General features: G+C 42.7%; 1 protein-coding gene and 1 long non-coding RNA gene across 2 annotated transcripts in view; both read right to left on the bottom strand.

Moving 5' to 3' along the window:
* The window catches only part of FOXO1 (forkhead box O1), a 92,363-nt gene that overhangs the window by 43,889 nt on the left and 21,467 nt on the right, over positions 1–27,007 (bottom strand). The gene's annotated exons all lie outside the window — the stretch shown is intronic.
* Positions 22,066–25,196, bottom strand: LOC145528774 (uncharacterized). Its single transcript, XR_014070641.1, has 2 exons — positions 23,781–25,196; positions 22,066–23,245 (listed from the first exon to the last, which is right to left on the bottom strand). It is a non-coding gene; the product is annotated as an uncharacterized LOC145528774 (long non-coding RNA).

Here is a 27,007-nt window from a genome sequence, read left to right as displayed (position 1 = left end):
ATCCCCTGGAGGAGGGCATGGCTACCCACTCCAGTATTCTTGCCTGGAGAACGCCATGGACAGAGGAGCCTGGCAGGCTACAGTCCATGGGGTCACAAAGAGTCGGACACGACTGAGCAACTAAGCACAGCAAAGTGGTGGAATCTACCAGACCACTGCAGAGCAATCTAACTACAGAATTCTTCGTGCTTTCCCCGTTATTTTTTATAGGGTCTGACCACACCTAATTTATCAGCAATTTATTTCCAAAGTACCCAACTTAATTTTCCTAAAGATAATTATTTTAATTCATATTTAATGATTCATTTAATGTTTAACTACTTTTTTATTAATTGGAAAAGTGATAACAACTACATAAACATGTCTGATAAAACACTAATGAGTTTCAGGAAAAATGAGACCAAGCTGGTGTACTGGAGGGTAGCATGAGCAGCCAGAGGAAGGGTATATTTCACGAGGGAACGCAGACCATGGTTCACGTGTGTGTTGCTCAAGCACCAGTCAACCACGAGGCCTGCTCCTGCATATGCTGGCATTACCACCAAATTGTACACGTTTTTTTGTCCATCCAACTCTTTGCAGACCCATGGGCTGTAGCCTTCCCGGCTCCCCTGTCCATGGAATTCTCCAGGCAAAGATACTGAAGTGAGTTGCCATTTCCTCGAACTTCAGAGAGGAGCTTTCCAACCCAGGGATTGAATCCCCGTCTCCTGCATTGGCAGGCAGATTCTTTACCACTGAGCCACCAGGGAATTCCCCTATCACCAAAGTGGACCACAGACATTTATCTGCCAGATAGTGGTAAAGACAGGGAAGAATATGAGATTTTTTTTTAAAGGCTCAGTTTATGTTGAATGTGACTGAATTAATCTGAGATGTTTCACTTTCATTAAAAAAGAAAAAAATACTTGCCACCCAAGAAGCACTAATATTAACACATTAAATGTGTAAGAGTTGAATGTTACTTGTTCCTGCAAGCCCATCTTCTGGAAAATCTGAATAGTGATACTGTATATGTATGTGCATGTATGTACATGCTAATTAATGTGCACATACGGCCGCATGTAGCTCAATTATCTCATTAATTAGCTTGGTGCCAGATAATTTTTTTTTTAAACTCTCCTGGGGTTGACATCCACGGTATGGTCTTTGGGGAGCTCTCGTGGCACAGTTCTCTTCCTTCGTGCTCTCTGTATTAGAACTGACTCAGCGCCCTTTAGCCCAGTGTCACCCTGGGACTAGGCAAGACATGCCAGCGTGGATGAAAAGATGACAGACACACAACTCAATGCTGCAGACACTGAAGGGGAACGCCACTTAATCACCGTCAGCCTTTCTCTGCTGGAAACTTTCTTCTTCAGAAATGTCCTAACTGGCAATGTGGCTCTACACCACACAGCTCTGTATTTGCTCACATACTTGTAAATATTACTGTCATCCCTAAAAACTTTCCTATGTAGAACAAAAAGCCATGTACTACCAGGTTAAGATGTGATTCCCCACCCCCAGACAGAAACCCAAAGTGTATTTAATTAAGAGAGCAAAACAGCTGTATGTTAACTCTTTATTTCTAAAATCCAGCTGGTTCCCATTTGATGCGAACACTTTCTCCTGGTTCTTAAGCTGCTTCAGGAATGCAGTTTCTGCTATGAATAATCACATTTATTAAACACCATAGAAACTGAAGCCTCTGTTTCCAAAATTTAAAAACTGCTAAGCATTTCTTGATTTATTAAAAAAAAAAAAACAACTGGGTTGTAATGTTCTATGTCACTTACTCAAAAAAAGTATGAATCTTTTTTAAACGAGATTTAGCATTTTTAAAAAACTTTGAAATGGACAAGCTGAATCTATAATAGTAAAGGAACTGACATTCCCAAGAAAAATAAGTATGCTTAGTTATGTCAAAGTCCTTTTAATACAATTTAAGCAGACAAAATTGGTAACTCAAAACTTCCAACACAATAATTAATATATATTTTTCTTGATAAACTATAATCCAGTCCTCATTTTTAGTAAGCAAAACTACACACTGTAGGAAAAAAAGTCAATACTGAATGAAAGCCAGTTACTGGTATACGACTACAGGAGTAAATAACTAAATAAAAAAATAAAACCCTTAATAACATGTGATCCTATCATGTTATTCCTTGATCAAGTGGTTATTTTCCAGGATAATTCCAGTCTGTTCTCAGATGCTCAGTCACAAATCCAAGCAATCGTAATTGGCACTTAAAAAAAATTAATCAACAGCATTATTGTCAGCAATAATACGTATGAAATGGTCCCTTCTCGAAAGCTCCTGACTCTCATTTACAAATGACAGGGACGGGACAAGGCCCCCACTTTGTCATGATCTCCAGGAACCCACCTCCAGCTACACTGCACTTCTCAATTCCCTTAACTTACAGGCCCTCTCCTACCAACAGCGCTCCCCTCACCCGCCACCTCCTCCCGCCACCTCCTCCCTGCTCGGCCCAGAAGCGGGGTCAGACTGCTGAAATTCGACCCGCACGCAGCACGCACGCAGCACGTTCTTCTGGGCTGGGCCATACTCCTCCTGGTGCTTTCAACCCCTGAAGCCCCAGGATTCCCTGTCACATTTCTCTAGGGTCACTTGCCCTTAACACCTGTGCCGTCAGTAGTTATCTAAGCCCTGCCCAGTTGTGACCTCTTAAGGCAGAAGTTGTACCATCATCGGCTGCACAAGGTGAAGGAATAATACCACTGGTGATCCATGGAGAGGCAGGCTGGCAAAACCAACCAAGGAGTGTGTGGAAGAATGCCGCAAGTTACACCAACAGTGCTGTCAACACTGACCGCTCAGAGATGCCTCTTACTATCAGCTGACAAGTGCTTCAGGCCAGCAAGTAGGAGCCTAATAATCTAGATGTACGTGGACCAAGCAATAAAAATATCAACAAATCTGAGACAACATGAAAGACATTCTGACACGACACTGTGGTGGAATTTACTGAAAGGCATGTTCTACTTAACCAAAACACGATAGTGAGATGAAGCACACATTAAAAACTGAAGATCAAAATAACAGCCATTACTATAGTGAACAAAGTATTTTCAAACACCTCAAGGAGACGTTTTAACCAAACTGCGGTGGTATCAGCCTTCAACCCTGAGACTCCACCACACCCATCCTGTCACCTGAAGCTACTATTTAGCCTAAAACAGCTGATTTCTAGGCTGGGCGACACTTCAAAAGCAGTACACCAGCTCCTATCAGCAGAGAAAAAGGTTTTCATCGATTGCATATCATGTTCTCTATTTTTTGGAAGGACGGTGGGATGAGGCAGGATGCCAACAGGGGTGGAGGAAGACAGTGCAGGCTGATGTCCCTGGAGACTCTACCGTCAGGTGGCCCCCTGCCCCTTCAGCCTCCCCACCCATGCAACTTCCTCACGGCCACTCCTAGTCCCCACGTTCTATAAAAGCCCATCTGCTCACATCCCTGACCCTGCTTCAAACCCCCCTGGCTTCCTTTTTCCATCAGATAAGGATCAAGTTCGTGTAAGCCTCTCAGACCTGACCCTGCCTGCCTTTGCAGCCTTGTTTCACCCTGAATCTCCCTTCAGACTTTGTACTTGGACTCCCAAAATGTACTGTGTCCTTTCATGCTTCCCAGAGGCTCCCCAGAGACAGCCCTTACATTCCTCCTCAGGGATAGCTTCCTGTCCCTTCTGACTGCAGGGAGGGCACTGCTGTCTCCTGTTTTTTCTTGTCCTGCACCCTGAGTGCTCTGCAAAATGCGGGAGGACAGACCATGGAGTCCAAGAGTACGTGACGTCTGAGCACTGGTGCGATCCTGGGACCACTGTAACATTCCCAACGCCCTGAGGCGGACAACTGTCCATCCCAGTCACACAAAGGAACATCAGAAAGCCCGTGTTCGCTTCTTAAAGACACTTTTAGGCTACACCCTCACTAACTTCCCATTTGAGATTTCTTTCCTCTATCCATTTGTTTCAAAAGTGCTCTGCTACAGGGGAGGCACTGTACTAGGCACTACAAATGAATGAATGGATGAATGAAAGACAGACAGACAGATAAGGCATTATCTCCACTCTCAGGAAACTGAGTGCCTACTGGGGGATTCTATAACCCCTCAGTAATTATTTCACATTTTTAGTACAGTACACATAGACAGTAAGTCTCTACACATTCAGTACCTTTATTCTCACCCACTGTTTAACCTCCTTTTCCTACTAAAGTCATCCTCTTACGCTTGGATGTTTCCCAAGTTTTATACCCTTATGACACATGGCAACATAAAGGTGGACTGGAGGTGCCAATAAATGAAGCCTGCAGTTATAGACAGGGAATGAAATCTCAATTCTAGAGGTACAGAGAACTACAAAGACTAGCCCAACATCTTCATTTTACAGAACAAGCAGCCCAAGACAAGAGACAAACTACCCAACTGCCTGCGGTCTTCCAACAGATTACAGCTAAACCTGACTTAGAATCGAGACTTACTGTCTCAGCTCCATTCTTTTTCCCTCTGTCCGCTCTGCCCATCAACCGACAGTAACATGTCCCCTGTGATATGTTAGATTCAGACCACAGTCACGGGAAAAGCTGAACTGGTGTTTCTTGGGGGCAGAGGAAAGGACAAAAGCCAAAGGCAGCCAAGTAGCACCAAAGAATCTCCTAACCAAAGGCTTCCTTCAGCTGCCAGCATTTTTTGAATCAGTGGTAAATAGAATCATTGGTCCCAACTGTTTCATTGTGGTTACTCTCATGGCCCCTTGCTGAAGTGTACTTCTCTACTCCTTGATTTCAGGCTTGGCCATATGGCTTATTTTAGGCAGCAGGGGCAAGGAACGAACTTGCAAAGTAAGGCTCCCCTCTTGTTCATCTGACATCATCCCAAGAAGAATTTACCCCAGTTACTTACCTGCCAGCCAGGGCCTCAGAGTAAGAAGCAGACTGAGCTGCCCTAGACAACTTCAAACAGGTGAGTGAGATGTAGAACAACACATGCTTACAGGTGTACAGCTCTGAGATGTCCAGGAGGTTTGTTACGAAGCGAAAGCTGACTGATACAATGCCTTATTTATCCTCAAGCCAAACTTACTTCTGGTTATCTGTCACTGTTGCATCCCCACAGGGTATTCACATGCTGTCAACGTAGAAACTGATTTACTCTCTTTTACTTCCATTTTGCTAATTTCTTGAGACCATCTCTTATTTATTATCTTCAGAAAAGAATCTTGTCTCCAAATTAAAGTATTATCTCCAAGTGCTTCACTGATTCTTATGGTAGGTATTATGTAAGTGGGAGAAAAATGTATCCTTTCAGCATAATCTCATGAAATGCCTTGTCTCCCTTTAAAGCAGTAAGATTTGTCACGATCACTATTAATTTAATACAGATAATTTTCAGCTCATATGATAGATCCCACAGATAGGTGGGAAGGGAATACATGTATCTTTCAGTGCAGGTACTAAAAAAATTTTCAAGGCTGCTTTAAAGCCCTCACCCGGAATAAATGCTAAAAACACCAATTTAAAAATATATATGTATTTTTAAAGGTCCTCTAAATCAGGGTAACATTAAACAATGACATTCAATGTAAATGTCCTTTTATTTAGCCATTTTCTGATTTCAGCACATACCCTGATGTTGTTAAAGCTACTCCAATTTAATTATCATTATCATTTGTAATTTTTGAAGCTCAGTAGACTTGAAATAGAATTACATTTGGATGACAAAACCCATTATGTAATAGAGTCATCTGGAGGGTAGAACACCACATTGGGAATCTAGGAATCTACAGCTTATTTTTAATTCTGCTTGCCATGACAAGGTTAATTTGTTTCCTTTACTCTTTTTTCTGTCTTGCAAAATGAAAAGGATATTATTTCCTCCGAAAGGACATAATTTCCACTTTATATATACATATATAACATGTGTAATATATTCATATACTATATATGCACAGTATTATATACCCGGAATGCAGACAGAATTATTTATGAGCAACATATATGTGAGTCCACTGATGGGACACCATAGATTTGAGGGCATCTAACTTTTGAAGTCAAAGCACTTTATGATCTTAGGAAAGAGAAGGCTAATTTGTCCATTTTGGACTGCAGATAGTTAACTAGAATTTGACCAGGAAGACAAAACTAAACATTCCTTCTTGTTCTGGAACCAACACCAGTAGAACAGCACTATCTTCAAGGAAGACTGGATTTGTATATATATCAACCTGATGTCTAAGGACAGCCTGCAGGAGAGAAAAAAAATCCTCAAGGGTTCTTAACCTGGAGCCTATGGATAGAATTCAAGGGATTTAAGAAAACTTAGGTGGGGGCGGGGGGAGGGGAGGCAGGGGAGAGACATACATTTTGATATTTACTAACCAATCACTGAAATTTAGCATTTCTTTCAATTATGAAAAGAGCAGTGCAACACAGTATTAGCAGGACCTGTGACTGTGACACCAATGGAACTAGATCTGTCAGAAATTCAAAAGACTTTTTTTTACTTGTGATGAGTAATTACCTAAAAATTATGGTGCCTTGCCACTAAATCCTGTTATTTTAATGTATTGATAAAGAAGCACATGTCTTAACGAGTGACAATTCTGATAACTGTATTCGCTACAACTGTTTTCTTTGCCATCACATGCATTGCCTCCACCTACCACATCCCTCACTCCCTAGTCTTCACGAACGAAGGAGCCCAGGGCAGGGAGGACGACAAGCACTCTGGGAAGGAGAGCAGAGACAACGACCTATACATGTGCCTATAGCCGTGGAATTAAAAAATGGTAATTATGATGAGGCATCTGTCTGTTTGGCACCATCTAAAACCGGCAAGCAATAATTGTACAACAAGGGGGTGTTTAGTGTGTGAGGTTTAGGACATTGTGCCAGAAAACCTAAAGCGTCCAAGTTGTAAAACACTGTAATAAGCAGGTAATCCTAGGCCCAGCGTCCAAGTTTCTGCCCTAACCTGTTCCTTATGATTATGATTTTAAAACATCCCAGTGTCAGCAGGTTCACTGTGAGTCAGACCTGAAATAATAAATGGCTTATTTTCCATCCTGATGGAGGAAATACATCACGGCTCATTGTGGCTCACTTAACTGAGGCTGTTTTTACAGGAAAATATAAAAATAACTAAGTCATACTGCCTGACCACTTTTAACTTTTTTTTTTTAATTAACAAAGCTCTTTACTATATCCACTTTAAAAAGAAAAAGCATGTTTTCAATATAAGTTGCAAAAACAATACCTCACAAACATCTAGAAGGAAAGGTAACATAAACATTCAGAAAGAAAATTAAGTTTTTGACTAACAAATACCCTGGTGGGCCAAGACAACCAATCAGATGTATTCACTTCATCAAGATAAAGTGTTGCTTATTTAAACTGTCAGCCACGTGATACTGCTGTTAAATGACAGTCAAGACCTTTCACCACCATTTGCTAAGACTGCCAGGTTTTAGAAAACTACATTTATTTATACACAAATATAGAGACACATTCCAGAATCCAAAGTCTTAGCTATTGCACCCTCTCAAGCCGATGGAAAGGTGACATCGTCACCAAAGGTGAATGCTTATTCAATGACATCTACGCTGCAAGCAGACTGCCAAACCCACCATGTCTGTGGATAAAATAACTACAGTGAGTGAGCAGTATATTTTATGAACAATGAGCTGATTTTGTCCTGCATTTCAACACTTTCTGTGTGACCTTACAAAGTTCTAGAGATCACTGATGCCACCGCTTCAGAATGTAATCTTGTCTGCTACCCAAAACTGTGCAAGAGTAGTTCAGTACATTTTGGGGGGGGGGAAAAAGACATCATCACTGCAGCCAACATTAGGTACAAACAGTGCATATTGCAGGATCTGACCAACTGATTGAGAATTACATATAAAGTACTCTGTGTAATACATCGGAAGACAAAATGAACTCACCGCTCTGCTCACTTATTACAAGGAGAAGGTTAACTTTCATTCCATCTCCTTGAAATGGTGCTGAGAGGCAGAAAAACCTGTTGGGAGCTGCCACTGACTTACCTGCCCATTCCCTTCAAACCTATGTCCCTGAACATGGATGGGAGAGTAGGGAAAGAAGGCATGAACGCAAACAGCAGGAGCTTCATTTCAGCATGTTGTTGCTCCCAATTTCAAATAAGAGTTTTATTAATAAAAGGCAGAAACTCTACATACAGTCCATCCCAAGCCCTTTTGTCACTCTCCTCCCATCACAGCTGTAGTGTTATCAACAGTTTAAAAAAAAAGAAATCCTAAGAACTAAGGGTCTAGCTTTTGCCCTGCCTTCTGCAGGAATTACCAAGGGCAGGGTCCTTAGGTTTTATAGAGGCTTAGAAGGAAAAAAGCCTTGCATTCAGACATTCCAGTTCTCCCTCTTCTGTTTATTAGCTGTCTCACTGTGGAGACCGATAAAATCTGGCTTCACCACCTCTCCCATGGGGTCCTGTAAAGTTCAAGTGGGACAGAGCAGGGCAGGCACACGTCAAATGTTAAGAGATCACGCCATTTACCGGGGGAGGAATGTTACACGGGCTCCATGAATCTGTGAAGTATCAGGGTGATACTTCAGGTTTTCAAACTTCAGGGAAAAACAAGAGAAGGGATTCTTTTTTTTTTTTTTGACCACACCGTGTGGCTTGTGGGATCTTAATTCCCCAACCAAAAAGTGAACGTGGGCCCTCAGCAGTGAAAGTTCAGAGTCCTAACCACTGGACTACCAGGGGACTCCCCAGAAGGAATTCTTGATAGATGTATCTGCTGTGTTACACACACACACAAGTGCAAGCATACTTAACAAATGCCTTTCAAAAAGAAGGCTGACCCTGCAATTTCTATAGCCAAGAATTGTTAAACTCCCAGGCACAAAATTTCTTGTTGTTGTTCGTTTTCTTTAAGTCACTTCCACAAATGGTTTATCAACGAGTCTAGAATTTTAATGTCAACTTTTTAAAAAAGAAAATGGCCCCCAGATTCTGCTTTCCCTTTCCCCATATTCCTTTCATCATCAACATAAAGGCAAACAACTAAACTTCTACTAGCCACAATTTTAAGAAACCTCCTATATGATCTCAAGCATTTGAACCTTGACATCTTGGCTAAAAAGAACATCCAATGGGAATAAACTTTTACTTCCCCATCAGGATTATCACTAGGTCAATGAAACACAGCCAAGTGTAAGAGTTCTCTTCTGGGGGGACTGGGGGTGGGAGGGGCCCCAGGATGTGTGTTGGGGGCAGGGTCTGTGTGCGGACCCGCTGTGAGAAGGAAGAGACAGTGAAAAGGTCAGTGGCCTGCCACCTCTCTCTTCCTGAGGCACACAAGGATGTGACATGCTGACATGTGGTTAGCAAGAGGCCTCTCCTCCCTTTACAATCGGCTTTTCTACCCCATCCCCAATCTAAATCAATTTTTCAGTTGAAAAAAAAAAACAAAAACTTGCCACATAGAGGGACTTTAAATCTGAGACTGTAATCACATCAAAGTCTGGAACTTCAAAGATGCAGCTCCCATAGCAACAGCAGCTCGGCTCCCATCTGCAGCGTGAGTGGTGCTGCGCACGCCAGCGTCTCTGATCGAAGACCCTGATGAGCGTGTGGGCAGCGGGGCCCACTGTGAATCTGGGTTTCCTGACCCTCGCTTGGCTGAGTTGAGGCGGGTGATTATGGGGGGTGAGCATCTGCATTTGAAACAGGTCCCCAAAGAGGAAGCACATTCAGGTCACTTGAACAGAGGAACGCGAGTCACACCAGAACCATCTGACGGCCTGCCCGGCAGCCCCGCCCCTTCAGCTGTACAGTCTTCCGGGTCCCGTGACCGGGACCGATGCGACAGCTTTGACAGTATTTAAAGTTGGACCCTCATGGCTGGTACCATGAAATGGCTCATTTTCCTAAGAGCCTTAACAGACAGAAGGGAAAGTGAATCAAGTAAAATCAGAAGGAGAAAAAAAACTAGCATGTGACCCAGCATCTGAACTACTAGTGGTACCTTTCCTCTACCAAGCAACACAGTGGTTTCCAAAGGTATTTTCCAGCAATTCTACTTCTTGATTTCAGTAGCCACTGTTTCAGGAATAAGAACAAAATTCAATACAGAGGCAAATGTTGGAAAAGCCCCGGGGAACTGACTCGGCCCAGTGGTTATGGGCAAGTTCACCCAGCCTTGCCAAGATGCTTCCAAAGCCTAAGTGTTTGCTGTAGGCTTGGTCCCTGTCTGAGTTTAGGCAGGTTCCATCTCCTTTGGTGGCTGGAAATTTTCAGGCCAGATACATTCAACTACCAGGAAATGACACCCGCTAAATCCGCTTTAGGAAGGCAAGAGCACTGGTGGGAACATGACCCTCTGTTTCAAAGCACGATCCTGCAGTATGATGGCACCACACTTGATTCATCTGAAAATGATACCCAGGAAGTGGCCTAAGTTACTCAAGGTCACTGGAATTGTAAAACACCTCTAAAAGACCAGTCAGTCTGGTCCACCTTATTTTGCAAACAGAAAACTAAGGAACAGAGGGGACAAATCTTCACGAAGAGAGTTTTGTTCCTGAGAGTGAGGCTGGACGGTCTTTGGTGTTGCGCTGTCCGTGGAAGACACACAGGCCCTGGGCGCTGCAGAGGAAGAAGGACAAGCACTGCAGTGCCCCTCTCACCTGGTGGTCAGCTTCCAGCAACCTCGACCATTCAGAAAGCATTGCTACTATCCAAGCAACTGTGACTCAGAGAAGCCAGGGCAGAAGGAAAAGGATGGGAGGACTAATCCACAGAACGCAGAGACCATCTGGGACCCTCATCCAGCACCTGCTGGATCGAAATAACTTCAGTATAAAATAAGGTCAGTTATTTAGCACACTGTATTAACCAGGTTCTCCTGAGGCCTCACTCGATCCTACGTAGAGGATCATTTTTAAGGAGCTGGGAGACCAAGCAACGCACAGCTGAGAAGAGGTGCTTCAGTAGCCCCAGAGGACACTACGACACCGCTGGGAAATGAAAAAGTGGATGTTTCCAATGACCACCCCGTCACACAGTCAGGCGAGAGCATGTGGTGGCATCAGAGGTAGAGGGAAAGCACATTTCTGCGGCAAATGGTTGCTGGGCACGTACACGTCCCGGGTTCAAAGGGACAAATGAAACACACAGGAGACGCTTGTCCTTGTGGAGCCGGGCTCTGCAGGGGAGGTGGACAGAGTAAACGCAGTGGATTGGGTAGCAATAAATGCTATGAGGGAAAATAAAGTCGGGATGGAGGCGGCTATAATTATCAACAGAGTGGTCAGGGAAGGTCACATGCAACAGGTGACATCTGAGTAAAGGAGGCGAGGTGAAGGAAGCAACCGTCCAGACACCTGGAGAAGAGCGTTCCAAGCAGAGGCGAAGGACGGCACCAAAGCCCTGGGGCAGAAGGATGCTTGGCCTGCAGGAAGGTCAGTGTGACCAGAGGGACATGAAGGAGGAAATGAGCTCAGAGAAATGACTGGGGGTCAGGCTGGGGGAGGAACACTGGAGGAACCTGGGCTTGCACACTGAGGGAGCGGGGGGGAGAGGGGTTGTGAGCAGAGGACCGCTCTGGGCCTGCTGGAAGGGAAGCAGAGCAGAGCAATTCTCTGCTCACAACCTCCCACCACCCCACCCTCGGGGCTCTTTCCATGTGCAAGCCAAGGTTCCTACAGTGTTCCAGAAACCAATAGGTGCCATGCCTGTCAAACTTACATCATCTGCATTTCTAGATATTCCCTCCAGAGTAATTCAAGACTAAGGACAGGGACTTGCCTGGCGGTGCAGTTAGGATTTCACCTTCCAATGCAAGGGGTACAGGTTCCATCCCTGGCCAGGGAGCTAGGATCCCATATGCCTTGTGGTCGGAAAACCAAGAACATAAAAAAGAAACAATATTCTAACAAATTCAATAAAGACTTCTAAAAAAATGGCCCACATCAAAAAAATATTAAAAAAAAAAAAAAAAAGACTTAAGGACAGCAGAAGTACATGTACAAGTACCAACTCGTAACACACACTCTTCGTGCTTCCAATCTCCTGAGAGTGGGGTTTCATGTTACAGGATTAGATTTTGGTGGGTGACTTTCCTAAACTGGGTGACGAGGCAGAGAGAAGAGTGACTGTCATTTTATGGAAGAGCAGAGTGACAACCGAGAACAGAGCAGGAGCTTTAAAACCAAGAGCCTTGGAGACAGACAGACCTGGATTTGATTCCAGGCTGTCCTTTTCATTAACTATGTCATCTACCTAAAATAGCTAAGCCTTGATTTCCACTTGGAAGAAGGGGAACGGCAACATTATCTACCTTATATGGATGGAATAAGAATTAGAATCGCACTCAGAATAAGTAGTGCTCAGTAAAAGGCAGCTATCTCATTAGCCTGTCTCCAACTTAAGCTTGATTTTTATTTCTACTGCTATTCCAGAAGTAGAAAGCAGTACAAAAATGGAGCTGGCTGCACTCCTTAAAGTCCTGAGAGATTGCTGGTTATCTACATATGCATGAGGCTCCTTAAAAGAGGCTTGATGGATTAATAGTACTCTTTAGCATTATATAATTATTTGTATATAGTATTAAATATGATTTGTATAATTTCTCCTAATTAAAAGGCTTGGCATCTCTCTTATGTAATGGCCCATATTCCAGCAAAGATTTATCCTTCATTTTAAAATCTCAAACACACAACTGTGGTTAAGAGCTAGACTTACGGATGGGATGATTATTCAAAACAAAACCTTTGATTGAACTGGCTGAGTCGCAACATGACATCCCAAGATATCACTCCTTGGGTGATCCATGGCCTGGTTACCTATGGAGTTTCCTTCTTTTCTGGCAGAAGGCAAATCTGCTTTTCCCAAGTCAACATAGGAAAACAAAAGATATCAACCTTTCGTCAATTCCACATTAATTTCACTTTTCCCTAGCCCATTTCCTCAACTGTGAACATGGTTAAATAGCAAGTAGTTACTTCAGGACTGCTGTGATGATTAAAGAAGGTAATTAAGTTGCATGCCAGGCACAGGGTGATGAAAAACAAAAAGTGAGCTATTTGCTGTTACTACTACCATTACTCCTGTTTTTGCCCACTCTGCAAGAACTCCTAGAGCTGTAAGCAAGCATTGGAGGAGGAAGGGAGCTCCCTGTCCAAATAGGCGACTCCTCGGGGCATTATCTGCTTGGAAGGTTCAAGTCACAGACCTAAGCCTATGCCAATCATCTCTTAGGGCTCAAGTGGGCTGATGGTTAACACATTTATACAATCAAATACTCAGCTGAAAAACTACCTTTTATCAAGAGTACTACTTAATCAAAACAAAACAACCTAATCTGCATTAATTTACCTTTCCACTAATCCTCCAATGGGAGAGTTAAAGAACAATGAACTATAGGTAAAGGAGAAGAGGAACAATGGAAACAGGAAACTAACTGGCTTCTGAAAAGTAACACAACCTTTATATTGAAATATATTTCCCCAACTATCAAAAATCTGACCATAAAACATTAACCCACTGGAAGACCACTTTATGAACACAGGCTTTTTTAAGTGGTACTGGGCATCATGTAGGACATTCATCCTTACTGGTGCTGACTTGTTAACAAAGCTTTTCTTACTCCATGTGTATATCTATCACATGATGAACCAGACGGCAGACCAGCAAACCCACCAATGACAAGCAGCAAAATAAGCTAAGTGAAAATAAACAGAAGAATTAATTTACACAGACAAATTCGAATGCTGGGCTAAAAATCAAGATAAAATTGAAAGTTCAACAGAGTTGTTTAAAAAAAAAAAAAAGACATGAGATAGGATATTCCTTATATGTGGAATCTGAAAAAATGGTACAGATGAGCTAGCTTGTTTACAAAACACCAAACTAAAATAAGTAAAACCCTGGTGGTCCAGTGGCTGAGACCCAAACTTTCACTGCTAAGGGTGCAGGTTCAATCCCTGGTCAGGGACCTAAGATCCCACAAGCCATGTGATATGTCCAAAGGAAACATAAAAAATAAAATAAAAATTTAAAAATTGAGTCATTTATGTAAAAAACAAACTTATAGTTACCAGGGGGGAAAGGTTTAAACTGAGAGACTGGGACTGACATACACACACTACTGTATATAAGGTAAACAATAAGGACCTCTGTATGGAACAAGAAATTTTACTCAGTAATCTGTAATCACCTATATGGGAAAATAACCTAAAAAAGACTGGATACATGTATATGTGTAGCTGATTCACTTTGCTTTACACCAGAAACTAACACAACAGTGTAATCAACTATACTCCAGTACGAATTTAAAAAGATGTGACAAACTGGGGGAAAATATGTTTGGAGGTTGTCAGAGAAATGTCTGCTAACTGCAGGCTTCAGAGGAAGCATCAGAGTGATGCAGATCCTGAACAAGCTGTTAAAAGTCATAACCTGTAGAAACAAAGTATAGTTTTCAGATCACAGGAAAGTCCCATGTGCTCAGAAGAGGCCATGTTAACAGCTAGAGGACAAGTGAGCTCTTTATTATCACTTAAGATGCACATGAGAGTACCTGTCAAAAAGGGAACAGAGGCCGGTTCTGCAAACTCGGGTCAAAGAAGTCCTTACCTCTGGAGACAGAAAGGGACTAGGTGACCCTCTCCAGAAGATGCTGAGAGGGGATGTGACCCAGTCTCAGCTCTGAAATCATACACCTGGGAAACTGCTGCCATATCACAGCCTAAGAGCACCATCAACAAGAAATAGATCAGTAATGTGATCAAAGCCATCAGCAGCTAATATTGCTGCTTTTAACAGCAGACCACTCATGAAGCTCCTAAGACCACAAAGAAATGATGGACCACAGGAGCTTCCCCAAAACTTACCAGAACCCACAGCAGTGTTTTGCTTTATAACACCTAAAATTGCACCAAAGAACAATAGCCAAACACCACTTACCGCGTTTCTCCCAACCTATCCCACCACTGATAAACTTCCAGCACTGATTCATACTGTATTATGAGGATGGTACTCTGACTAAAAGAGAGGGTGGGTAACCATGTCATCGTAAATCAAATGGGGGTTAGCCAGGCAAATGGCAGGAGGACACTGTGTGAGTTTCAGTTCCGTTCAGTCGCTCAGTCGTGACCGACTCTCTGCGACCCCGTGGGCTGCAGCACCCCAGGCCTCCCTGTCCATCACCAACTCCCGGAGCTTGCTCAAACTCATGCCCATCCAGTCGGTGATGCCATCCAACCAGCTCATCCTCTGTCATCCCCTTCTCCTCCTGCCCTCAATCTTTGTCAGCATCAGGATCTTTTTCAGTGAGTCAGTTCTTCACATCAGATGGCCAAAGTACTGATAGCTCATTTGGTAAAGAATCCGCCTGCAATCCAGGAGACCGTGGTTCAATTCCTAGGTCAGGAAGATCTGCTGGAGAAGGGATAGGCTACCCACTACAGTATTCTTGGGCTTCCCTTGTGGCTCAGCTGGTAAAGAATCCGCCTGCAATTTGGGAGACCTGGATTTGATCCCTGGGTTGGGAAGATCCCCTGGAGAAGGGAATACCCATTCCAGTATTCTGGCCTAGAGAATCCCATGGACTCAACAGTCCATGGGGTCGCAAAGATTGTATGAGTTTAATACTTTTTAAAACTTACCAACTTCACTCGAAATATTTTTTGGAAAATTTCAAAGTGTATGGAGTCACCCATTCTCCCAATCTCCTTGTAAACGTAAAAAGGAACATATGATTACAACTTTCAGTGAGACTGTTTCAGTAAAGGAAATAACTATCTCACTGAGTATGCCTAACAGTTTTTCGTTTATATAACAAAGAATATTTCTGGCATTTCATTAGTTAGAATTTTAATAATACCAGTATCAGCAGCGAAGATTTGTGTCTATATTCTAAAGTCCCTTGCCAAACAATTATAAAACATGGTTTTAAATGCTATTTGAAAAATAACAGAAAGTCTAGTAACAAAGTTTTGATTGGATAAATTTAAGTCAGAATTCATGAAAGTATTACTTATTGTTATAAAGGGGATTGTTAGTACAGACAAAATTGATTAAAGCTTTAATGCAATAGAATTACCACGGTGAACTGAAAGAAACACAAAACACAATAAATTAATCCCACTTAAGCAAACAAACAAAAGGACTTCCCTGGTGGCTCAGATGGTAAAGCGTCTGCCTACAATGTGGGAGACCAGGGTTCGATCCCTGGGTCAGGAAGATCCTCTGGAGAAGGAAATGGCAACCCACTCCAGTACTCTTGCTTGGAAAATCTCATGGATGGAGGAGCGTGATAGGCTACAGTTCATGGAGTTGCAAAGAGTCGGACACGAATGAGCGACTTTCCTAAGCAAACAAAAATGGGAGGGGGAATAAGAGCATTGCCACAGACTATCATATATGTGGCATGTTGATAAACTGTTTATTAAGACCTAGAACCAATGTGACATGGCACAAATGCACTTAAGATTAAGTACAAAATGTGTCATCTGAAAATTCTCACTCAACAATCTCCTTTCTACTTAAGTAAAATAAAATAAACATGGCATCAGCAATCTATACTGCTTGTAGTCCCCAATGCTAACAGATCACTTCTCCAACACACACAGCAAATTCTGACTACTGCTCAGTTAAGTATCCACAGTTTCCCACCATTAATGCTCAGGATGGAAGAATAGAAATCCAAGTGTGGCCTAACAAAGAATTTTGTAAGCTCGAGTTCAGAACTGATGCTTCCAAACTGTGGTGCTAGAGAAGACTCTTGAAAGTCCCTTGGGTTGTGAGATGAAACCAGTTCATCCTAAAGGAAATCAAGCCTGAATATTCATTGGAAGGGCAGATGCTGAAGCTCCAATACTCTGGCCACCTGATGCGAAGAGCCAACTCATTGGAAAAGACCCTGATGCTGGGAAAGATTGAGGGCAAGAGGAAAAGGGGACGACAGAGGATGAGATGGTGAGATGGCATCACCAACTCAATGGACAAAAATTTGAGCAAACTCCACGACAGAATGAATGACAGAGAAGTCTGCTGCAGTCCATGGGGTCGCAAAGAGTCAGGCTCAACTTAGCAACTGAACAACAACATAATACTTAAATCTAAATTAACTAAGGCTCAATTTAAAAGTCTAATTTTCCACAAAGAAAGAGAACATGGTTATATGATCTTGTGATAATTTCACATAAGGCAACTGCCTCTTTAAAATATTTTCGGTGCAAATTAAAGGAAAATACAGCTCATGATAGGTAATTATATGGACACCAACCTTCCCACTACCATCTGAAGACAAGTCTTCACATGCACACCAACAAAAGCAATCCAGGACATGAGAGATTATCATCTCTATTTTAGAGATGTAGAAACTGCAACATGAGTGTCTAAATGACAAATGTGACCAGGGATCAGGGACCAGGGCAAAAAGCTTTTTCCATCTTTACTACTCTTTATTTTAAAACCTAAGACTATTTTAGAAAGTACCAGGTCCTATATGTTCTATTCAGATATAAGAATAGAAAAATCCTAGCCAGTAGATATTCCGATAGCAAGACGAATTTTAAACGAATCCCACCCTTAAAACATTGTAAAAACTCTGAAGAAAATGATATTCCCAAGTCTCCTGACAAAGGAACCAAGGAAAATCACTGATTTTAGGCATTACCATAGACTAACGTAAGTGATAAACGTTTTACCAAATGGAAAACCTAACAGTTTCTAGAGCTGCCCTGTCAGTGAGAGATCTCCTGCCCCACACCCTGTAATGTTCTTTGCATTACAAGGATTACAAAAATAAGTCTTTGTCAGTTAAGACTGCTAAATTTTCCAGACTCTACTATATGGAGATCCAGAGGTAACTCCTTGCACTTAGTGAACTATTACACACACACAAAAATGATACCTAGACTACAGAGGCTACATAACAAAACTGTAAACTCCACCTATGCCTCTCTCCGTTCAAAGCCCATCCTTAAGGTGAGGCTCTGTGTATGGTCTCAGCTGGAGATCTTGGCCTACTTTCTCTTGTGGGGTCAGAACTTCCCTAAAACTTGGTACACTAGACTTAGCCCAAGAAGACACCAGCCTCGACTCCTTAAAGCTAAGAAGACAAACTTCCCTCCACCTAAGGCTTGAAGAGCTACCAGCTACCAACGTGTGCCCAAGGGTGACTTCATGGCACGGGACCTTCATGCAAATAACTTAGATTTGGCCACAGGCTCTACAACTCCTAAGATTTCACAATCTCTTTCTAAACTGGAGGTGTCACAGTGTCCATCAAGTATGCAGAAATGAATATATACACCTCGGGGACATAAAAACTACCTTCCCAATTTTTCTTTCCTCCTTCCCCCTCCTCTTGCATCATTTCATTCCCAGGCCACGAGCCGCACCAGGATCCCGCAATGTGCTCTGCTCTTGTCCAGTGCCATCTGCAGCCAAGCAATTTCATCAGTATTTCCTCCCCCTACTTGGCCTCTCAGAGCCAAGCAACAAGGCCACTACTCGCAATCCGCTCTGCCTCCCCCACGCTTCTCACACCTGTTCATCCTCCCCAAGTCCAGAGGATCCTATTTCCCCACCTGCTCAAAACCCTCTGACACTCTGTAAGAGCTGTACTCTTCCAAACTGTTGATTGCCTAAAAGACGAAAAATGAGGAACTGTTCAAATCCAAGGAGACTAAAGAAGGTGATGCTTAAGTGCATGCGTGCTCCTGCACTGGCCCTGAACCATGAGAAAAAGAAGCTGTGTCTAAGGACATCATTGGGAAGCTGACAAAGCTGGAACACGGAATAAAAAATAGGATAAAAAAGGCTGTATTCCTGAATGTGGCAGCTGTACAACGGATACTAAAAAGCTTACACTTGTTTTTTGAAAATATACACTGCAACATTAAGGAATAAAGGGACACCATTTATATCAGCTACTCTTTTTAATTAATTTTTTAATTGGAGTATAGTTGATTTACAATCTGTTAGAGTCTGTTGTACAGCAAAGTGAGTCAGTTTTACATATACAAATATTCACTCTTTATATAAGCTACTCTTGAACAAACTGGGGGGAAATGTGTGTCTACTAGATAAATTTACACACACTCATGCATATATACGGGACTTCCCTGGGTTTTTCCAGCAGTCATGTACGGATGTGAGAGCTGGACCATAAAGAAGGTTGGGTGCCGAAGAATTGATGCTTTTGAGTTGTGGTGCTGGAGAAGACTCTGAGAGTCCCAAGGACTGCAAGGAAATCAAACCAGTCAATCTTAAATGAACTCAACCCTGAATATTCACTGAAAGGACTGATGGTGAAGATCCAAAACTTTGGCCACCTGATGCAAAGAGTTGACTCAATGGAAATGATCCTGATGTTGGGAAACACTGAGGGCAAGAAGAGAAAGGGGCAGCAGAGGATGAGATGGGTGGGTCGCATCATTGACTCAATGGACATGAGTTTAAGCAAACTAGAGTTTGCTTAGAGATACAGTGAAGGACAAGGAAGCCTGGTGTGCTGCAGTTTCCAGGGTCACAAGTCGGACACAACTTAGTGACTGAACAACAACATCAAATGCTTATATACATCAGAATGCAAGCAAATGTGGCAGATGTTAAAAACTGGTAAATCTGGGTAAACGGTGTGCCGAAGTTCTTTATGTTATTCTTTAAACTTATCCTTTGAGGGGACACATAAGGACACTTCGCAGTGATGGGTATGTTCATTATCTTGACTGTGGTAAAGTTTCACAAGAGCATATGTGTGTCAAAACTCATCGAGGAGCACAGTAAATACATGCAACAGATGAATGTCAGTTATGCCTCAATGAACCAGTTTCTTAAAAACATAGATGCACAGCCCTTTGAGGGTTTCAGTCTTCGTGAGCTCTCTCACAAAAGCATGTCAACACACCTTGCACCATGTGGCCCTCTCGTCCCTTTTCTGCACTTTTCCCCCTTCCTTCCCACAGTCCTGAAGGACTCGCTGTGCTGTCTGAGCTTGCCTTCTTCCCTCTTTTTGTTCATTCTTCTACTACTTCCTGGAAAGGGGGGAGTGGAATTTGAATTGACATGGCCTAGACTCAACTCCCATCTGTGTCCAGTCACACACTCAGTTGGCAGCCCAGCTCCTAGCCTGAGAAATGGGGATCAAGACCACCTACAGTCCAGACACAGACAGTCCAGTAGCCGAGGTTCCAGCTGAGTGGGGTGGAGAGATGAGCGAGCTCTCCAAACTGAGATAACACACGACAGTGTCAAGGGTCCTTACCTCCACAGGTCTGAAGCCTGCAGGCTCAACCTCTTCCCCACGTCTTCTCCCAGGCACCTTCTCTGAAACAGACGCACCTCTCCCCTGAATTCACACAGTACTACAGAGACACTCAGTGAGGCCACCCTAGGTCGGCCAGGTTCATCACAAGTGCACACCTCAATTCCCAAGTGTAACAGCCTCATATTGATGGGTCCTCCCTGCACATCAGAAGAGCAAAGTATCTGAATGCAATAATCATACTGAGTTACAATGATTAGATCCCTAAATCATTGAAGGAGCTCAACAAATAAATGGCAATGAAAAGTTGTAATGCTAAGTTCTGAATTGCCTATGCCTTCATTCACAACCTGAGGATGTACGAAGTGGCTGGATGTCCACCCGTGGCCCCCTGTTCTCAGACTGAGTTGTGAGCCTTGGCTAAAACCTGGGAGGAGATCCAGGGAGAAACAGATCCAGTTTCCCTGTGGCCATCTGGTTCCACCTGGCCCTTCTGGGGCACTGAGTTCTGTAAGAGGAAGCTACAAATGATGGGACTCTGATAAATATGCACTGGTGGAGTGAGTACACATCATTCAGAAACCAGGGGACCTAGAAGGCGGACGGGAACTGGTGGTCAGGAAGCCTCTGAAAGAACAAGGAGCCGAGTTAAGGCCTCTCTCAAGCTCAGCACCCAAGTTCATCAGTACATGGAGTGATCGGAACCTCTAGCTACATTATACTCAGGATTTTTAACTCACTACTCACTACTTTAAAAACACTGATATCTTCTACCTTTCTATCTCCAAAAGGTAAGGGAAGAAGGTTTAAAATGTAATTAGCTAGACCAGGAACCCCAGACTGGCCAAAATGCTAGGCATTTTGTTCCAGGAATTCAAGTACTGTTAATTTCAACAGCAAGAGGAACCAAAACCCAGAGAATCTGATTATACAGAAAAACAGAAAATGTACATGTGGGATATACACACGCAAGCCAGGGGAATCCTCCAAAACAGCCTGGGCCAGTTTTATCTTTGTTCTTACTGAAGAGCAAAAATGATCAGTCAACACTGGAAAAACCAAGAAAGGCTTGTCATTTAATGGTTGGTCTGGTAACCAAGAAAAGGGACTAAAAAAATCTATTCATCCCCAAGAAGTCCTGTGAAAGCTACACGCCTTGGCAACAGCACTCTGTCCTTCTCTTGGGTTAGGTCTTCTGTATTTGTTAGAAGGGAGGGAAGTTGCCTTGAGGTGTAACACCAAGATTCCTCCTGGGCCCACTCTGCTGGAACGTGGTTCAGAAGGAGATGAGAAAAAGAACAGAAGAGACGATGCCTCCACACAGGTGTGACTTCCGAAGCCCAGAGAGGCTTGCTGAAGTGTGGGGGGATTTTCTGCCTGACACAAATGATGCTGTGGGGGTAGATAAGAGAGGAAGAATGAATCCATTATGATGAATAAAGAAAAAAATGAAGAGGATACAAAAATCATCACTGCCGAAGTCGTCGCTCCAGAGTTCTCAATCCTGCGGAGCTGAGAGGCCGAGCATGGGGAGCCGCTGCAGGTGGGAGTGGTGGCGCTGTGGCAGAGAAGGGCTCCCCGCCGACACACCTTTAAGCTCCAGCTTCGCAATACAACCCGAGTGGACCTCACAATCGGAGGATAAGTTGAACGTCACCGTTCCGTAAAACAGAATGTGACCTCCAGTATACACCAACATTAACTCCAAAGGATCAAAGACCTAATGGAAGAGCTAATGCTATTCAACTCTTAGAAGGAAATGGAAATCTTTGTAACGTTGGATTAGGCAATGTTTTTTTTTTTAATATTTATTTATTTATTTGGCTGCGTTGGGTCTGGTTGCATCATATAGTATCTTCATTGTGGCATACAAATGGTCTAGCTGGGGCAGGCGGGCTCCGGGGCACACGGCCCCAGTAGCTGCAGCCAGAAAGCTTAGTTTAGTTGCTCTGCATCATGTGGGATCTTAGTCCCCCAATCAGGGATCACACCTGAGCCCCTGCATTGCAAGGTGGGTTCTTAACCACTGGACCACCAGGGAAGTCCCAGGAAATGGATTCTTAGACATGACAACAAAAGCACGAGCAACAAAAGAAAAACATAAATAAACTGGGCTTCATCAAAATCTAAAACTTGTGTACTTTGAAGAACACCACCACCATTTTCTACATCCATGTTCATAGCAGCATTACTCACAATAACCAAAAACTGGAAGCAATTCAAGTATCCACTGACTGATGAATGGATAAACAAGTGTGGTACATACATAGAAGGGGATGTTAGCCTTCAAAAGGAAGAAAATTCTGTTCTATACAAGAATCTCTGTTTGAAAACGTTATGCTAGGTGGAAGAAGGCCAGTCACAAAAAGACAACATCACATGAATCCTTTCCTGAGGCACCTAGTATCTAGAGTAGTCAAATTCAGAGACAGAAAGGAGAACAGTGGTTGCCAGGGAACGAGGCAGGAGGGTATGGGGAGTTACTATTTAATGCATCAAGAATTTTTATCTGGCAAAATGAAAAGAATTCTGGAGATGGATAGCGGTGATGGTCGCACATTACGACAGCACTTAAAGCCACTGAACTACATACTTTAGAATGATTCAGATGGAAAATTTACGTGGATTTTACCACAATTTTTTAAAGTAGAAGAAAAAAAATACCATACCACCACCAAGAAAGTGCAAAAGCAACTCACAGAATGGGAGAAAGTATTTGCAAATCATATATGATAAAGGATTTATATAGAGACTACATAAAGAACTCTTAAGTCTCAATAATGGAAAACATAAATAACACAACTTTTAAATGGGTACAGAATCCAGGGAGTTCCCTGGTGGCCTAGTGGTTAGGATTCAGCGCTTTCACTGCTGTGACCCGGGTTCAATCCCTAGTCCGGAACTGAGATTTTACAGGCCACGTGGTAAGGTCAAAGTAAGAACAAAAACCTGGAATTCTCCAGGCAAGAATACTGGAGTGGGTTGCCATTCCCTTTGATGATGATCGCCTGGAGAAGGGAATGGCAACCCACTCCAGTATTCTTACCTGGAGAATTCCATGGACAGAGAAGCCTGGTGGGCTACAGTTCATGGGGTCACAAAGAGTCAGACATGACTGAGTGATAAACACTTTTAAAAAATAATAAACAAGTAAAGAATCTGAATAGAAATTTCTCCAAACAAGATAAGCAAATGGCCATTAAAATGCTCAACATCATCAGCCATCAGAAAAGTGTAAAACAAAGGCACAATGAGGTACCACTTCATATCCACGAGGATGGTTAAAATAAAAACAGTAGTAATATCCAGCGTTGCCAAGGATATGGAGAAATTAGAAGCCTCACACACTCCCGGTAGAAATATAAAATGATGCAGCCACTTTAGAAAAGCCTGGCAGTTCTTCAAAGGCTAAACACTGAGTTACCATATGACCCAGCTATTCCACTCCTAGGTATATATCCAAGCCAAGGGAAATAAAAAGGTATGTCCACACACCAAAAACATTACACATGAGTGGTCACAGCAACACTATTTGTAATAGTTTAAAGGTTGAAACAACATAAATGTTCATCAACTGATAAAATGTAGTTTATTCATACAGTGGAATACTATTTAGCAATAAAAAGGAATGATGTGCATACTACAACATGGGTGAACCTTGAAAATGTCACGCTAAGTGAAAGCCAGTCACAAAAGATTGCGTATTACATATGAAACGTCCAGAATGGGCAAATCCATAAAGACAGAAAGCAGGTGAACAGTTAGTAGCCTAGGGGTGAAGTGTAGGGGGGCAATGAAGAGTGGTTTTGGGAGTGATGAAAATGCTCTACAGTTGACTGTGGTGATGGCTGCACAATTCCATAAATATACTAAAAACATTGAATTTTACTATTTAAATGGGCTAACTGTACAGTATGTGAATGATAGCTCAAGGAAGCCATTATGAAAAAATATAAATCTGAATGTCTATCCATGCCTTACCTAAAAGATACCAAGACACAGGAACTCTCTGAATGGCAAAGGAAAAAATTCCCAAGTCTCCTTAAAATCAACCAGAGGAACTCAAACTACTGGCCCAGGCACACCTCATCAGCAGAAGTGCTTGTTGTATGTATTGTGCCCAGCATCCAAGGCCATTCGAATAAAGCGACAAGGCAGTGTACCCAAGCACCGCGCTCTCCATTAAGGTTGGAAGCTTACTCGTGAGAGGCTCCTTTATGGTCTGGGACTTGACAACAACTCCTGAACATCAAACTGTCTGCCCACATGACAGATAGGTACAATGGCATACTAAGGTGTGATATTGCACAGCTATGACTTAACAGCAAAAGATACAGAAGGCTCACTTTTCTAATTAAACTGCCCTTGATAGTGTCACTTCAGATTATTCCCAAATTATTCCAAAGTCTCATTTTGTGTTGGGGAAATCTTCAGGAGAAGACTCAACGGCATAACTGGTTCATGTCTACGTGAGTACATATTTAATTATTTGGCTATATAAGCAACAACAAATCTCACTTAAGACATTAAAAAAGTCCCATGTTCAATAAAATGAATATAAACTTAAGAAGTGGCAGTAGAAAACATATAATTTATAAGTGACTGAGTATCATTACTAAGAAAAGTGGCTTTGGTCTTATTTAAAAAAAATAAGTACAATTTCAACGTCACTTTAACATCATTCACTAAAATCTATGCCTCTAAACATAACTCACAACACTTGTGAGTCATAACCAACCTTACAGGGCATCTGGCATTGTTCTACATGCTTGAAATGAAATATTAGACATCAGAAACGTTTATTATTACAGAGGAGCCTTTCAATCAAGAAATTGTAAGGCCTACTTCCACGTGAACTAGCCAGAAAGAGTTTAGAAAAATATTACTTCCCGTTCCTCCTGCTTATTCAATTTTTCCTAAGAAGATAATAGGGAGTGAATTCAAGGTAATATTTTTCTTTAGGCTATGTGTAACTTTACAGAACCACTACATTGCAAGCTTCTCTTAATATTAAAAAAGGAAAAAATGTAATTACTTCTAATAAAAAGCCTTTTAACCCAGAAGGGCAACTTTTAAAGACTTAATTACAGTTTAATATTACAACACACTGGACTGAGGAGGAGACACTTTACACATTGCCAGGGTTGTTTAAAAAGAAAAATTACCATGGCCAGTTTTGCTTTTAGTCAGCTTCATAATTCACTTGTCAGGCACTATGAAATTTTTGTAATCAGGTTTATAATCCTTAAACAAGTATCTTGTTAAGACTAAAATGAAACGGAATCCTGCCAGAGAATTTGTATATAAAAAAACTTAAAGAAGATGTCATGTCTGGGTGATTCCCTGAACTAGATTTCTCACCTCTAACCACTGCCCTCTGCAACTGGGCAGGGCTGGTCCCTTGGGCAGGCAGGGCCTCTGGCCAAAGGCCAGCCACACACACCCTGATGAGAGAAATGGCTCTAAGGAGCGCTTCACCCGCCACTGGAGGCCCACCCCGCCCGGTCTAGGGGCCTAAGACAGTCCTAGCCACCGGAGATGCAGGGCACGCCAACTGCTGCGCCCTCCCTGAGGACCCAATATGTGCATTTCACAGGCCCACAGGAGCACAAGTCTGCAGGAAAACGCCGTAGGGTCAGTCCTACCTCTGTCACAACAAATTATACAATCTCAGGCAAAGTTCTCCTAACTCGCAGGGTCTCTTGATGATAACACTTACCTTGGAAGGTTGCTAAGAGAACCAAACAACATCCCGTAACAAAGTTAGCACAGTTCCTGTCATGAGGTACAAGCTGAATAAATGACAGTGATTATTAACTCCGACACTCCTTGAACAAAGACTGTGCCAGGCACTGGTTTTTTAAGCACTTTACACGTATTAACTAACACAGTTCTCAAAACAACCCTCAATCATTATTATCCTGACTTATAGATAAGAAAACTGAGGTTGAGAGGTTATGAACTTCACCCACCAGTCAGGTAATCTGGATTCAAGAATCAAGAAAAGGAATATTCCCAATTTGATGGTTATCAGCCCGTCAAGGAGTGACAGTACATGCAATAGCTATGGATCCTAGAGTAAAAAACTTACAACAGGGACCTCTCTGGTGGTCCACCTGCCAATGCCGGAGACAAGGGTTCAATCCCTGGCCCAGAAAGATTTCACATTCCAAGGAGCAGCTACGCCCATGCTCCTAAAGCCTGGGCTCTGCAACAGGGGAAGCCACTGCAGTGAGAAGGCTGTGGATCGCAACTCAAGAGCAGCCCCCGCTCACTGGAACCAGAGAAAGCCTGCACGCAGCAAGGAACACCCCGCAGAGCCAAAATTAAAATAAATGAATTTTTTAAAAAAGGTTCCAACAGGCCCACACTGGGATTCCACCCTTGACCCAGCTGTGCGTACCTATCAAACTTTAACTCAAAAAAGTCAGCCTCATCCTTCCTGCCTTCTGTTATGTTCTAGTATATTCTAAATATTAGCTGCCATTTATAAAAGACACTTGTACACACCAAACACTGCACTAGAGTATTTCATATTTTATTGTATTCTCATAACAACTTAGAAGAGAGTTCAGTTCAGTTCAGTGGCTCAGTCATGTCTGACTCTTTGTGACTCCATGGACTGCAGCACACCAGGCCTCCCTGTCCATCACCAACTGCTGGAGCTTACTCAAACTCATGTCCATTGAGTCGGTGATGCTATCCAACCATCTCATCCTCTTGTCGTCTCCTTC

This window comes from Giraffa tippelskirchi, chromosome 12 (genome assembly GCF_054371585.1).
Source record: "Giraffa tippelskirchi isolate mGirTip1 chromosome 12, T2T-mGirTip1v1.2.pri, whole genome shotgun sequence".
NCBI classification, from domain to species: Eukaryota; Metazoa; Chordata; class Mammalia; order Artiodactyla; family Giraffidae; genus Giraffa; species Giraffa tippelskirchi.
The sequence above is the reverse complement of the archived record's forward strand: the minus strand, read 5'-3'. Positions and strand labels throughout refer to the sequence as shown.